The sequence below is a fragment of the Paroedura picta genome, chromosome 14 (assembly GCF_049243985.1).
Source record: "Paroedura picta isolate Pp20150507F chromosome 14, Ppicta_v3.0, whole genome shotgun sequence".
Lineage (NCBI taxonomy): Eukaryota > Metazoa > Chordata > Lepidosauria > Squamata > Gekkonidae > Paroedura > Paroedura picta.
In genome coordinates, this window is record NC_135382.1 from 39125459 (window position 1) to 39141103 (window position 15645).

Genomic DNA, 15645 nt, shown 5'->3' on the forward strand with positions numbered 1-15645 from the left:
GCCAGGGGGAAGCAGGAAGGGGGAGGTGGGCAGGTGGGCAGCCAGAGTGTGTGTGGGGGGGGGAGAGACTAGCATGAAGGCAGCTAAATCTACCTTGTCTATCCCCATCTCCCCGGCAGGTGCTGCAGAGAAGCTCTGCTTGCCAGGTAGGAAGGGGAGAGGCCAGCCACTTGGCAGGTGGGGCAAACCACCCAGGAAAAAGTGAGGGGGAGAGGAGGAAGGAGAGGGAAACGACCAGCCAAATGGAGCCACATGTCTCAGAAGCTGTCGTCGCAGAGGCTGTGGCCCCGATCCCTTGGGAGGCATGTTAATCACCAAGGCACCCTGTGCTGGCACACCCCTGCCTGCCTGGCCGGCTCTCCTGGTGCCACACGGATGCATCAATACCTCCCCTCCCTGCCCCCCGCCCCAGAACACAACCAGAGCCCCCCTTGCCTCCCGCACACCGATTAAGCAGCACGGCAGCCCAGGGAACAGCCAAGTGATTTATTTTAGCCAATTACTGGTGCACTTTCCCCCGTTCCCCAGGATTGCATTTAATTGATTGAAACCTATTGAAAACAAATTAAGCAGCCACCAGATGCAAAGATCTGTTTATTGCTTTTTCTCCAAAGACTGGGGTGGGTGGGTGGGTGGGGGGTGCGCATGCACGCACGCGCATTCAGATCCATGCACGCAGTGCAGCCCTTTCAGGGAGCCGGGATAAAAGCTCCATGGCTTCTAACCAGTGGCGCATGTGTGAGGCAGGTCAATGGGCCCTCACTGGTCTGGTCCAATAAGGGTCCTCTGATGTCTTTAAGGGCGACCTATTCGCCCATTTCCCATCTCCACCGGGAATTTTTGCCCAGAAGATCTCACTAATGCTTACGTGTCAGTTTTAGACACAGGAGGGTCCAAGATGGCGGCTTTTCCAGTCCCGCCGCAGACCACTTGCACGAGGCACGTGGGAACCAGGCCTGCTGTGCTATGGGAGCTCTCCTCCTTCCCTTCATGGGACAGGAAACAGCGCCAAGGCCTGTTCAAGCTATAATTATAAATAATTGAGCTTGCAAGAGGAATTCCGTACACAACGTACGGTGCACAGGCAGGTGGAAAACACACCAGGCTCTCTGCCACACGACCTACATGAAAGGGGGGGGGGGGAGAGAGAGAGGATCTGGGGGAACAGCCCCCCCCCCCCGGCTGCACAGCAATTCTGTCAGCTTCATCCAGGGTTGTCGCCTCTGAATTCCCACCGTGTCTTACAACGCAACTACAGAGTCACACAGCGCTGCCCGTGACTTTCCACACCGAGAGCAACTGAATTCTGCAACCAGAAGGCCTTCTACTGCAAAGACCCAGAATTCATTCGATGCCGTTGGGTGAGGAGGAGGGTCGAGACAGGTGGGAAACCTTAGCAAGCCCAATCGATTCCCCTGCTCGCGGGTCCTGTGGGGTTGCTCTCGGCCTAAGTCGATGGTAGATTCGGAGGGACACACACGAAGCTGCCTTCTACTGAGTCAGATCCTTAGTCTGCCCAAGTCAACATCACCTACTCAGACCGGGAGCTGCTCTCCAGGGTCTCAGACAGGGGTCTTTCCCATCCCCTCCTGCCAGATCCTTTAACTGGAGGTGCTGCCGGGGCTTCAACTAAAGGCCTTCTGCATGCCAAGCAGAGGCTCTACCACTGAGCTCCAGCCCCTCCGGGTAAAAGTACGTGGCTAGACCTCCTTGCTTCACTGCAGGATGGTGGAATCCCTGCTTGCCAGGCAGGAGGTCCCTGGTTCAGTCCTCGGCAGCCTCTCCAGTTGAAAAGTCCAGGCAGGAGGGGATGGGAAGGACTTAAGACAAGAGAGAGCCACAGCTGGTCTCAGAAGACCCTTCCAGCGCTGGGGGGCCAACGGTCTGATTCCCTAGAAGGAAGCTCCACCGTAACATGAGTGCACACAGTTGGCAATCTGGGCACATGGTGTGCTGCAAGAACCAAGACGGACCACCCTCCACCCTTCGGAGCTTCTCCTCTGGCTCCTTCGGCCAACCCCCCCCCCCGAAAGGGGCTTCTCTCTTTCTGGGGGCTCAGGCAAGAAGCCCCATGGCGGTGACCCCATTAGACGAACTGGGCCGAGCTTTCATTTGACCGTATAGACACGCACTAATCAGCTGTAACCCGGCTCAATCCAAATTGATTTACCGAGCCTGCAAATGGATACAAATGTGATTAAGGGGCTCTACATTTGGCATAAGTTTCTCTATAAGATGATTTAAATCAATCGGCGGGCAGGCCCCCGCCAAACCTCCTCGAGCCCTGATGATGAACGGCCTGGCCGACCTGGGGCAGGAGGGGCTGAGAAACTCCACCCCACCCCACCCCACCGGCCCCCTCCGGATCAAGGGGGCTGAGTGAGGGGAGCTGCCAACTAGAAGAAGAGCTGCCTTTTCTACCCCACTGTTCACTACCCAAGGGAGTCTCAAAGCAGCTTACAAACACCGTTCCTTTCCTCTCCCCGCAACACACGCCCTGTGAGGGAGGAGGGACTGAGAGAGCTCTGAGAGAACTGGGACTGGCCCGAGGTCGCCCGGCTGGCTGCATGCGGAGGAGGGGTGGGGGATCAAGCCCAGTTCTCCGGAGTCTGCCACCTGCAGAGTCTGGGGCATCGGCAGCTGATCACACCAGCGTGGCGGCATTGCAGGAGCTCTGCAGGGTGGCCTGGGAAAACGAGACACGGAGGCCTGCTTAGGGGACCAGGGCCCCACAAGCCTGCCCTCGGGGTTGAGCAGAAACATGCAGCACCCAGGAGGTGTGGGGAGCCTTTCCCCGCACCCTGGAGGGCGATCCCTCTGCTGCAGATCCCCAGCAAGCACAAGGAAGCATAAGGGGGCTCCCACTGCTGGCATCAGAAGCTGCTTCTCCCTCTCCGGAGCCAACTCTGGCCCTCATGCCAGGAAAGACAGGCGGAGGAAGAGGCAAAGCCGTCAGAAGAAGACCGGGAGGCTGTTCCTTGCCACTGTGACTCATGCGCCGTTTAAGGATCTGGTCTTGCCCTCTTGGAAACCTCTGCAAACTGCAAGTCCTTGCAGGGCGCTGGCGGGCAGGCTGCTGCGTGAAAAGCCCCCGGGCACGTCCAGCCCTCTCTCCTCCTCCGGCGCCTCCTTCTCCGCCGGCCAGGCGATGGAGCAGCACAGGCCGCGGGGCTCAAGAATGCGCTCCCCCCTTTTTGACCTTGAGCGAGACACAGCCGGGACGGCAGGGGGCAGCCTGAGCCTGCCCCCACCAACAATGGCTAGTGCAAGGCTCGTGGGGCTGGCAGTGGGGGAATGTTTGCTACCATGGAGGGCGAGGGCAAGCCCATGGAGAGGGCTCTCAAACAAATGTCTCCATCGCCCTGTGCAGCCAGATTGTCAAATGCATTCCAATGCCTCCCAATTCTACATCATTGTTGTTGTTGTTATTTGCCCTATCTCATGAGACCTGGGGTCGACTACGGCAGAGGGAAAAACATATATTATTGTATTATTTTTTTCAAGGGCCCCCAGGTGAGCAGACCCTCCACCGATGCCTCATGAGAAACAGGCAAAAACCTGCAGCCAGGGACACCCACTCCAGAGGCGTTCTTCCACATGTCAGCAGCCCCGATGCGTGCAGACATGCACCGGTAACCTCTCCACTCCACCCCCAGGCGCTCAGAGCAGCAGGTAACCTCTCAACAACCCTGCAGTGTAGGTCAAACCGAGAGCTATTGATTTGCCCCGAGTCTACCTTGCGAACTTTTACAAATCTGAGTGCGAACGTAAAGCCATTTCTGGCGGGTTTGTATGGCGGTGGGGGGGGAGGGGACTGGTCTTGTGCCCCCCCTTCCACCCCCGCCTGGCCCCTCCTGCCAAACAAGAGGACGCCCTGGCAGCAACAAGGAGCTCGGCGCCTCTTTGGTGGCAGCGGACCAGAGCCCATTACGCTGAGTGCCGATGCGTAGCCCGTCCTTCGTCAATTATTCAGACAATAATTGCACCCTTATTTAAAGTCTAGCCTCGTGTCCGCCGCATACCGAGCTGCCAAGCTATGCACTGAGAGGCGCACACCAGGCAGAGAATCCTGACCGTTATGCGCTCACTTGCCTTCTCTCGCACACAGGCCCCTCGGGCTGATTAATTAAGCCGGCGCATGCAGAGCATCACCGTACCGTTCTCAGGTGTGCAGCAGCGACCGTGCCCTTCTCGGTCCCACTTAATCCCACTCTGATCCTTAAAGGCTCACCGGTGATCAGAGGATCAGCCGAAAAGAAACGGGCTCCGGAGGGAAAGGCAGGCCGGGCTCTGCCCTCGGCTCACAGGTCCGTCACCAACAGACTCCCCGAATCCCCACCCACCCCCACCCACCCCTGGCAAGGTGGGCCCCACTCCTTTGGCCTTCACACTGGGACTGTCTCTGGGCAAGGCACCCTGCACGGCGCACGGCGCATGCACTCCTAGGCGCGGTTTGCCTCCTGGCGCGGCGGGTCCAATCTCAGCCGATGTGTGAACTTGATTACAGGTTTAGTCTTCTCTCTATTCAGACTTCAAATAATGAGAGGGAAATTAACTCCCGTCGCTATTGCAAGGATGCCGGTGCCGGCCCTCCCCCACTCCTGGATTCCAGAGAAACACATGAAAAGGAAGCCCAGGGAAAACTGGCAGGGGGGGCTGCCTTTCTTGAGTAATTTTTTAAAAAATAAGAAGGGATCTAGATTTTTGGGGAGGAGCACAGATCCTTTATAGGGGAGCTTCAAAGAGCTCCCAAACATCTTGCAAACGGGAAGTACGGCCTCTCTTCAAACACAGGATCAGGTGGGCGGCCGTGTTGGTCCGCTGAAGCAGCAGAACGAAGATCGAGTCCAGTGGGCCCTTGAAGACCACCCAAGTGGAATCCTAGGTCTAAGCGGGATAACTCGAAGGGCACTTTGTTGGACTTGAACTTGCCTCTGGACTCGAACTTCGCTCCCGTCCCACCGTTTGTCTTTTTCGTCAACAACACTTTTCTCGCTCGCTTTGTAGGGTCCCAATTATGCTGGCGATGCGGCTTCCGATCAGCAAAGCACTCTGTGAAGCCCAAAAGCTTGCAGCGTTGCACGGCTTCCCTTCCCGTTAAATGGGCACTGCTCTCTGTGTTTCTTCCCCCCTCCTGCTCTGGGGCCAACCACGCAGGCATCGGTGCGTCAAAACCTCCTCGTGCATCACGGAACAGGGTGCTGAAAACACGCCAAAGGGGACCTGCAGGCCCAACCCAACAACTGGATTATCAAAAATAGGGGAGGGATTTAATAAAACGATGAGAAATTGGGAAGAGGTTAAAGGTAAAGGTAAAGGTATCCCCTGTGCAAGCACCGAGTCATGTCTGACCCTTGGGGTGACGCCCTCCAGCGTTTTCATGGCAGACTCAATACGGGGTGGTTTGCCAGTGCCTTCCCCAGTCATTACCGTTTACCCCCCAGCAAGCTGGGTACTCATTTTACCGACCTCGGAAGGATGGAAGGCTGAGTCAACCTTGAGCCGGCTGCTGGGATTGAACTCCCAGCCTCATGGGCAAAGCTTTCAGACGGCTGCCTTACCACTCTGCGCCACAAGAGACTCTTGGGGAAGAGGTTAGTCTTAGGAAAAACGGCTATTAATATAAGAAACACGGAAGACTGGAAAATGAATCCGGCTCTTAAAATTTTGAGCTGGCTCCTACAGCCAAAGAAAATTCGCCACGCCCAGTCAGGCTGCCAGCTAATTTTAAGTTCCACTTGCATTGACATCTTTCCCCACCTGCCAATTATCTTGGACAATAACCGCTTTGACCACTAATACAGACTATCAGAGCTGGATCCAACAAGCCCAGGGCATCCTGTTTCCCAGATACAAAGGGACAGTGGGAAGGGAGCTGCACCTTTTCAGCCACTCCAAGAACGCCCACTGCACAGTTCCCCTGATGGATATTCATGACCAAGCAGGATACTCTCTTCCTTGACCATTAGGTCGTGGCACCAAAGCTCTGAAATTCTCTCTGTGAGCCAGCGCGGAGTCCTGGTTAAGAGCAGCTGCCTCTCATCCGGAGAACTGGGTTTGATTCCCCACTCCTCCTCCCCGTGCAGCCAGGTTGGTGACCTTTGGCTAGTCAGTTCTCTGAGAGCTGTTCTCACAGAACAGTTCTCCCAGGGCTCAATCAACCCCGCCTACCTCACAGGGTGTCTGTTGTGGGGAGAGGTATTTGTAAACCGCTTTGGGACCCATTTGAAAATTGGGGAATAAAAAACCCCATCTCTTTCTTCTGTTTTGTTCTGCATGACGGGATGGGGGGGGACCTAGGCAAGTCAAACACTAGGAAAATCAGCAACCTTTCTGGAGTAGCTGCAAGATAATTACACATGTCTTCTGCCACCTGATCCCAAAATAGCCCTCAGAGAACATGCCAGAGACAGATAATATGGCTCCAGTGAGTCAAAGAGGACAGGGGCAAGACATTGTTGGTTGCTTTTTGTGGAATTCCAGATCTGGCCTCTCGGCTCAGTTACGGGGTCACGGCTTTACAACCATGCTCAGATTCCCCCCCCCCCCCAATTACTAGAAGCAGTAAATTCAGGCAAAATAGGCAACTTCTATTTGTTTATTGCGACTGTAAGAGTGTTTGTGTCTGTCCCCATGCGCAGACACATAAACTCCCACCAAGATGCAGCTAGCAGACTTATGGCGACGTCATAAGGAAAGAGACATTCAGAGGTTGGCCTTCGCCTGCCTTTGGGCAGCAACCAACCCTGGTCTGCCATCCACAGACGGATCGGGGCCAGCCCTGCTTAGCTTCTGAGATGTGCTGAGATCCGGGTTAGGCTGGGCCACCCAGGTGAGACCACAATTAAGTAGGAACCCACTAGGTTATTTCTGGATCGTTCAGCAGGTCATGTTAATATTTATGTTGTGTTTTCTGACGGGTTCCAGATGTCTACAATCCTAATCCTTCTCCGCCCTGAACTTGGTGACTCTGGATGGTCCCTGCTTGTGAAGTCTCAGAAATGAAGCAGGGACACCCCTGGTTAGTTCGTGGGTGGGAGAGAACCCAGGAAGGCTGGGGGTGCACTGCAGAGACAGGTGATGGCAAACCACCATAGTCCATCTCTCACCGGCAGGGTCCTTGCGAACTGACTGCAGCTACCCTGTTGTGCTGGTTATCAAGGGCTTCATCCTGTCCCTTGCCCAGGCTCACTCGCAGTGACGAAGACAGACCATAATCTAATGCAGAGGTAGTCCACCTGCGGTCCTCCAGATGTCCATGGACTACAATTCCCATGAGCCCCTGCCAGGGGCTCATGGGAATTGTAGTCCACGGACATCTGGAGGACCGCAGGTGGACTACCCCTGATCTAATGGATAAACGCAGGCCCGCTTCAGGGGCAGCAAACCAAAATCTCCACCGGTCATCCCTTAAGATCAGTTGTTAAAACTGCAGACGGAAATATTAGCACTTAATAAACAACCCACCAGCAAGGGAGGAGGGAGGATCTATCGGCACAGCGCACTCCAGTGCACTTCTTGGGGGGGCGTAACATCTGCGTCATTTGGCCTGCTGACAAACAACGCAGTGGCGCACAGGGGATCCGGACCAGTTTGGCGACCAAAGCCAAATCCATGTCCTGGGGATTGCTGCTAAGGGTTCCCTGGAAGGTCACAGCGATGGTGCCAGGGGTCCTTGCCAAGAGAATGCCCACGCTCCCACAATGGCTCTCCTTAGCATGCGCCATGGAATGCCCAAGCCCACCAATGCACAGCTGACTGAAGATTAAGCAAGGCCCTCGTTTATGCATCTGGTGCATACGTGCGTGCACGCAAACACACACACACACCCTGCCTGACAAATTTCTCTCCTCCCCTGTCTTGCAGGAGAAAAAGAATGGGGGCGGAGGGAAGGAGGGGCGGAAAAGCAGAGAGCAGATCCTGACCCCATTCATTAGAAAAAACTAGTCCCTGCCTAAGGAGGGAGGAGGGCCTGGGGGAGGTCAATTAATTCATCAGGGAAATGTAATTCCAAGCCCAAATATATAGTCAGCAGGCCACATTAGCGCTGGCACCCCCCCCCCTCCCGAATGAGCAGCTAAATCAAAGACATCTGGCGCGGCTGGCTGAAGGTGGAGATTATTAATGCTGAAATTTAGAAGGCAAGGTCTGAGCCGCGGATCCATCAGCGCTGCTACCAGTTACGTCCAATAAATTAGGAGAGATAAGGATTGAAGGATGGGGAATTAAAGGCCCCATTCTTCGGCAGGACTCCGGAGGCCCAGCTTCCCCGAGGGGATTTTAACCCTGTCCACTTAGACGGCCAGAGCTACAGTGGCAGGAATGGCCACAGGGGGGGGGAGCCAGGGGTCCCTTCCCTTGCCCAGGGAGGATGTGGCCGTGTGGGGGTGGGCAGGGGGAGAACCTGAAAGAGTCTGCAACATGTACGGCAGGCCCGGGGCTCCCTTCGCATCTCAGCAAAAATGACTACTTCTGTCTGGGTCTGAACCCCGCTTGAGGAGGGCCTGTATCAGGGGCCCACCATGCCTTGCTGCTTCAGAAAGGGCCCCTGCTCCCAATTTCCAGCCCCGAGGTAGCCTGCTTGCCACTTAAAATCTGGTCTGCACCAACCCACTGCCTTCAGTTAACCAGCTTGCCAGCACAATAAGTCCTACGTGTGGGTTCAGAGAAGGGCTAAGGGCATTGCACAAGAGTCAGCCAGAACGAAAAGGGAAGGCATTGTGACCACTCAGCCGCTCCCCCCCCCCCCCCCCAATTCAATTCAGTTCACTGAAAACGGGACGTTTCTCAAGGACTCGCTTCCGAAGTCGCTGCTGGGTGCAACATTCTGCCTCTGCCAAATCTCAAGCCTGGGTTTCTTTCCCCGCTGAGAAAACAGCATCATGCAAGCCTCTAGTCCTCAAGGCTCACCAAAGAGATTGGACAGGTCCAATTTTAGCACGTTAGGAAATTTTACAAGTCAGTGAAAGGGTGGGGAGAGCCAAGGAGGACGTTCCTTATTTAGGGGGAAAGGCCTGACGCCCTGCATCCTTTTCTGCCCTAATTTGCTTGCAGTCAGAGCAGAATAAATTAGGGAAAATAAGGATATGCAAATTGGATTTGTGTAATTTATGCAGGCCCTAGGATTCCGCCTTCCTTTTGCAGGATGCACGGTGTTGGCTTTGGCAGAGCCAGGCTTGGAATGTGAACCATCCATACCCCTGGCCAACTGCCTCTGAACGGGGACTCTTGCTCTGCCAGCCACCAGCACAAGCGTGGCGTCCTCGGCTTCATTGCACCAGCGGAATTAGGCAACAGAGTGGGTGGACAGACAGATGGGGATGTCTTGCGCCGCCTGATCCTAAGGAAAAGCACAACGCCCCTGGGCAAGCACGTCGCGCTAAGGGAGAAGATGCAGCTGCAAAACACAACATGCCTGATGGGTCTCAAGACAGGGATGTCGTCAGCAGGAACCAGCGCCCTCCCTGCAGATGGTCAGACGGTGGTATTACATCTGTCATCCCATGCACAGAAAAACAAATTCAGCTGACTTAGAATAAAAAATCAGACAATTTAGCCCGTCAAAGCCCAGATTGTCTTCTCAGGCTTGCGGCGGCTGTACATGGAGGTCTTACACATCACCTACCCCCGCATTTCTCTCCCGCCCTAAAACTGTCCCAGAGGGCCTGCAAGACGCAGCTGCCCCACCAGGCCTACGACTGAGGCGAGGAAGCACCTCATGCAAATCCTGGCCTCCCTGCTTGAGAACCATCTAATTCCCACCAATTAAATACCACCCAACCCACATAAGACGGGAAATGCAGAACAGGTGGTTTCAATATACATTTTAATGATTTAATAATTAATTTAACAGTTTAATTATTATACTATGTGTCCTATTAATATTGTTTTATACTGCTGCTGTCTGCCCTGAGTCAACTGCGAAGGGCGGGGTATATAAAAATAATAATAATTATTATTCTTTCCATTGGGAAAACCCAGCCGGCTCGCGTCTTTCGCCCCTCCTTGATTTTATCCCTGCCACCATGAGGCTGAGAGCGTGCGGCTGGTCACATACGGTGCTTCTATGGCCTGAGTCAGGATTCGAACCTGGGCTTCCCAGATCCCAATCCAACCCACGAATAGGTCTATGTTTGGAGTGAACATGGAAATCATAATTCTGCTTCCAGACACCCTATAGGGCAGCGGTAGTCAACCTGTGGTCCTCCAGATGTTCATGGACTACAATTCCCATGAGCCTGACAGCAAACGCTGGTAGGGGCTCATGGGAATTGTAGTCCATGGACATCTGGAGGGCCGCAGTTTGACTACCCCTGCTTTAACCCCTACACCCCACTGATCCTTTTAGATGGGGATGACAGAGCCTCAACCAGGGACCTTCCGCATGCTAAGCAGATGTTCTGCCACAACGCCACGGCCCCTCCCAGTTCTGCCCACTGCAGACCAGTTTGGCGTTTAATTCACAGCAGCATCAGCCACACCAAGATTATGATATGTTGTTATTACTTATTCTATCTTTACGATGCCCTTGCCCGAAGGTTCAGGGTGGCTCACAAGGTTTAAAAGCACGTTAAATGCATCACGGTAACTGTTAAAATCAGCAAAAACGCTCATCATTAAAATTCAGAAACTACATAAACCTACACAGAGCTGCATGTTCCGGGGTGGAAGGGGGAGCATAGATCGGTTCAGTGGTGTTCCGACTGGGAGGGTTAGGAAGGCCGGAAGTTACGATGCAGCCTTCCCGCCTCAACCAGAGGCCTGGTGGAACAGTTTGGTCTTGCAAACCTTGTGGAACAACAGAAGGCCCCACAGAGGCAGCCCTGTAGGTACAGGTGGATTGTGGATTACACGTCCCGGGGTGCTTCTAGAGAAGGAGGTGACATCCAATAGCCCAACTTGGGACACACTGAAACCCAACACAGCCCCATCTGGGCTTCAACCGAACGCCCCCCTCCGCTTCCTTCCTGGGATTATGCAAACAGGGTGGCTGCCGCTGGATTTGTGGGTCATCCGGCATCCCAGCCGCCCAACGAGAACCTTCCAGCTCTGCCCACTGACCTGGCACAAACCGTCCCTCGGGCGGCAGCAGAGAAAGCTTCCAATATGCCACGGAGGCTCAAACGACAGCACAGCACAGGGGCAGGGCAGAGCGGGACAACCCTCTCTTCAGTGGTTTCCTGCATTGCCTCGGTTGAGCTCAGGAGAGACGGTTAACCCAGGGGAAGTCAACCTGTGGTCCTCCAGATGTCCATGGACTACAGTTCCCATGAGCAAACGCTGGCAGGGGCTCATGGGAATTGTCGTCCATGGACATCTGGAGGACCACAGGTTGACTACCGGAGACGGCAGAGAACGAAAGAAACAGCAGCCGCAGCGTGAAGAGAGTGAGACCCATGTCCTGTAATAAGAGGTGCCAACTCAATATTGATTTAACAGGAAACGGGTGCTGCAAAACAGGAGCCGGAGTGAGGGGGGAAGCGACTAATAAGCAGGTAGGCAGGCAGGCAGCACGTTTGCATGGCCTCTGATGCATCCCAGGCAAAACAGCGCCTATTTGAAGAACCGGCCCTGCCATGCAAACCCCTCCCCAGCAGAGAGAAGTTTTGGAAACCAGAGTTGCAGGTGACATCTCTGGCCTCTAACCCTCCCTATTCTTCATACCTGGCCTTTCTCCCCAAAACCATCTGTCAATCTCAGAGGGCGGGCAGAGCTGGGCTTTCATCAGACAGGGTGGTTTTGCTTCCAGGGGGGTGACCCCCAGCCACTGGAGAGGATGGCCCCTCAGCTGCTGGACCCCCACGATCCAAGTTCACAGCAGGCTCAATCCCAAATTAAACCCTGACATCACCCAGTCCCCCTCGGAAGGCATGCCACCTGGCTCCCGCACGCCTTTTCCTGGGGGCGCTGCCATCTGAATGAAAAGCCAGTCCCCCCCCCACACCAGCCTGGGCACTGAGTAGCACACACAACCGCCCCCCCCCCAACCCCGCCTCCCAAGCTCCGATTACACCCTGAGCGGCTTCCAGCGCCCCGTGATCCGAACAGCTTGCCCAGCTGTCCGCCTGCCTGACCCCGGCCCTGCTAATCCTCCCCAGGGAAGGCCAGCTCATGCCAGAAGAGCTTAGCCGGCACCTTTTGGCCCACTCTGCGGGAGAGGGCACGGCCTGCCCTCTGCCTGCCGTGCCCTTTGCCTGTTAGCCCACGGCTGCTCTAACGAGCGCCAGGGCTCCCTCCCACCCCCTCCTCACCCGGCCCCTTTGTTTGCAGCCGGCACCAGCCTGCTTCAGCCGCTGCAGCCAGCCCCTCCGGAGGAAGGAAAGAAGGAAGGCCCCTTCCTCGCTTGACTTCTTAGCGCTGCTCGCTCTCTGTCCTCCGCAAATCAAAGCCGAGCTGCTCCATCACACGGCTCGTAAACTCCCCCGCCTTGGCACCTCTGCCCTGGGTGGGAAGCCGGGCGGGCAAAAGCAGCGCCCTCCGACAGCTGTTGACACCGTCCCCTTGACCCGCTACAAGCCTCCTCTGCCACGGAGCGTGGCCGGCACTGCTGCCATGTCCTCCAGCCGGTCTTGAATTTCAAACACTCCATTCCCACCCCCACCCCCCGCTTTATTCTTTTCGGGGGCCCAGGTACCTGCTCTGCATCCCACGTGGGAGCGGGGAAAGGCAGAACGTAAATATTTTGAAAATAAATAAAATGATAAAGGTGTGCTCGCTGATTTGATGTTGGCAGGGATGCTGGATCCTCCCCCCCCCTTTTAGCTCTTGGGGGAGACACAGATTACTCAGGTGTAAGGGAAAGGTACTGGGCGCGTTCAGGGATTACTTCTTTCTTATTGCTCAGCTATCATGTTCCAGGAAGCTTGAGAGGGTCAGTGGGTCAGACAAGACTTTGGGGGAGCCATGTTCAAATCCCTGTCCCGCCATGGACCACCTCACAGGGAGGTTGTGAAGATAAGACAAAGGAGGGGATAAGGACACGGTGTGCCACTGAGAGAGCAAAGCACGGGATGTAAGTCTCCAAATGAATCGGTGTGCAACCAGATCAAGCCTCATCAATTTCTGTTCTGAAGCTTAGCTTTCTGAAACGCCCGCAGGGAGGAGGGGGATGAAAGACGGTGAGAGAGAGCCACAAACTCAGCCAGGCAGAGGTCCAGATGCCAAACTGATGTGTCAAATCATTCCCAACCTCTAACCATCACCTCTCTCACTGAGCCATTAAACTCCTCTGCTTTTCACAGAATCAGAGTTGGAAGGGACCTCCAGGGTCATCTAGACCAACCCCAACTACATGCCCATCCACAAGGACCCCAATTCCATTCTAGACGATGCCCCCACACACACACAAACACAAACACAAACAGAATCCCTGGCCTGGAAGAAATTTGTTTCCTGACCCCACAGTGGCGAACAGCAGTTCTTTGGGTATCCAAGGAAGGGGCCCAGAAGATAAACACTGGCACTTCCCTTCCTGCCCACCCCCTCACAATCTGCCCAAGTTCATAGAATTGGCATTTCTGTCAGATGACTCTCCAGCCTCTGCTTAAAAACTTCCAAAGATGGAGAACCCACCACCTCCCGAGGAAGCCTGTTCCACTGAGGAACTGCTCTGACTGTCAGGAACTTCTTCCGGATGTTTAGATCGAAAATTCTTTTGAATTAATTTCAACCTGCTGGTTCTGGTCCGCCACCCCCAGAGCAAGAGAGAACCACTCTACTCCATCCTCTGTGTGGCAGCCCTTCAAGTACTTGAAGATGCCTATTGTATCATCGCTTAGTCATCTTCCCTCCGGGCTCAGCAGACCAAGCTTTGATTGTGTTCCCTCTCCAACTGGTATCAGGACAAGCCTTTTGCACCTTTATTGCTTTCGACAGAAGGTCCCCGGTTCAATCCCCGGCATCTCCACTTGAAAGGATCAGGTAAAAGGTGATATGAAAGGCCCCTTCCTACAGAGAGGCCTTGGAGAGATGCTGCCAGCATGGCCTTGATTCAGTAGGAAGTCAAGAGCAAGAATGAAAAGCAACACTTGAAAGAGCAAAACAGCCAGGAATCCTGAAAACAAAAAGAGAGACTCTCCAGATCGAGACTTTTAACAAAATTAACGGAGCTGGCAACTGTCAAATAATTCGTAATTTGGCTGTACAAAGAGTATGGCCCACTTTGACACACACCCCTTCCCCAATCTGAGCAAACTAACGTCAACCTGCCCCCCCCAACAAAGGATCCCATCCATGGTTTAGCTTCATTCCTGTGCGAAGCACATTTCCTGAGGCTGATACCTGTCACCTGCTGATGCCAGGATGCAGCGACAGAAATATGGGTTTGAAGATGCACCTCCCCTATTGCTAGCTAGATCAGCTGTGGCCCTTCCAAATGAAAAGGCCAGCCAGTCTTTTGAAGTGCTTCATCTCAGCATCCTTCTTTCCAGAGCTCTGGATGGCACCCCACGCATGTAGGGAAAGACAGACTCCCCACTGCTGCTGCAACCCTGCAGAAAAATTCTGAACAGTCTAATCTGACAGCTGCTGGATTTTGGATTTGCTATAAGCTCTTTTTCCAACCGGGGAGGCCTGCAGATCCATGACCTCCAGGAAAGGGCTGCCCCCTCCCCCTCCTCCCTAATGTCAAATAGCATGCAGGGAGCGTGGAAACCTGGCAGGGAGGAAGGAAGGGAGAGGGCAGAGAAGGTGCAGAGGTCCTGACAAGTTCACACACATACCCTGCTCCCTATAACTAATTCCACCATGACTTGGAGGACCCTGGGGACTATTCCCGTTTATAAATTCTGAACGCCCCCCATGCACCCACATGGAAGTTGGGAAGATAAATGTCATGTGATCCCCCAGACTGCAAATAATTTCTCTTACAACTAAGACACTGGCAGTCCCAACCTCCAGGCGGGACCTGGAGATCTCCTGGAATCTCCAGGTGGCAGAGATCAGTTCCCCTGGTGATAACAGCAGTTTGGGGGGGGGTGGAATCTACAACAACACATACAGGTGGGGTCCCTCCCCAGGCTCCACTCTCAAATATCCAGGAATTTCCCACCCTGCAGCCTGCAACCCTAACCGAGGCTCCCTCAAACATTGATTCAAACGGGTCGCCAAGTTGGTCTGAAACAGCAGACCAAATTTAGAGTCCGGGCCACCTTTAAGACCCACAATTTTTCATTCAAGGGATGGACACAGGGGGCATTTTCCAAACAAGCCTCTTGCACTTACTGCCCTCGGGAACGTCACTTGCCCTTGAGTGCCACCCACCCAAACGCTCTGCGAATGGCCCAAGCTTTTTTTTTTAAATGCCCTCCCTCCGCCCTGGATTTACAGCCAGGAGAGACAACATTCTGGCCGGGATTAGCTATCAAATAACTTCGCATTGAAAGCCTTTCTCTAAAAGGGCCAGAGGTCAAAGGTGAGGTCCCGCCGGGTCAGGGTGTCACCACGGGGGACGCTTTTTCCTTTCAGGAAGTCACAGGCCAGGTAGAGTTAATTAGCTCGCAATGAAAAGAAGCACTCGCTAGAGAGATCCCCCCCCCCCCCCCCCCCCGATTAGAAGTCCTCCGAGAAGGACCGGCAACTCTGCATGCTAAGCCCGAAACAGGCATGCCAAGTTGGGAAGGGACCCACAGCCCTCGAGATCAGAGC

At 54.5% G+C, this 15645-nt stretch overlaps 1 protein-coding gene across 6 annotated transcripts in view; it reads right to left on the reverse strand.

Annotated features, from left to right (window-relative positions):
• GSE1 (Gse1 coiled-coil protein) overlaps positions 1-15645 on the reverse strand; it is a 262796-nt gene that overhangs the window by 124317 nt on the left and 122834 nt on the right. The gene's annotated exons all lie outside the window — the stretch shown is intronic.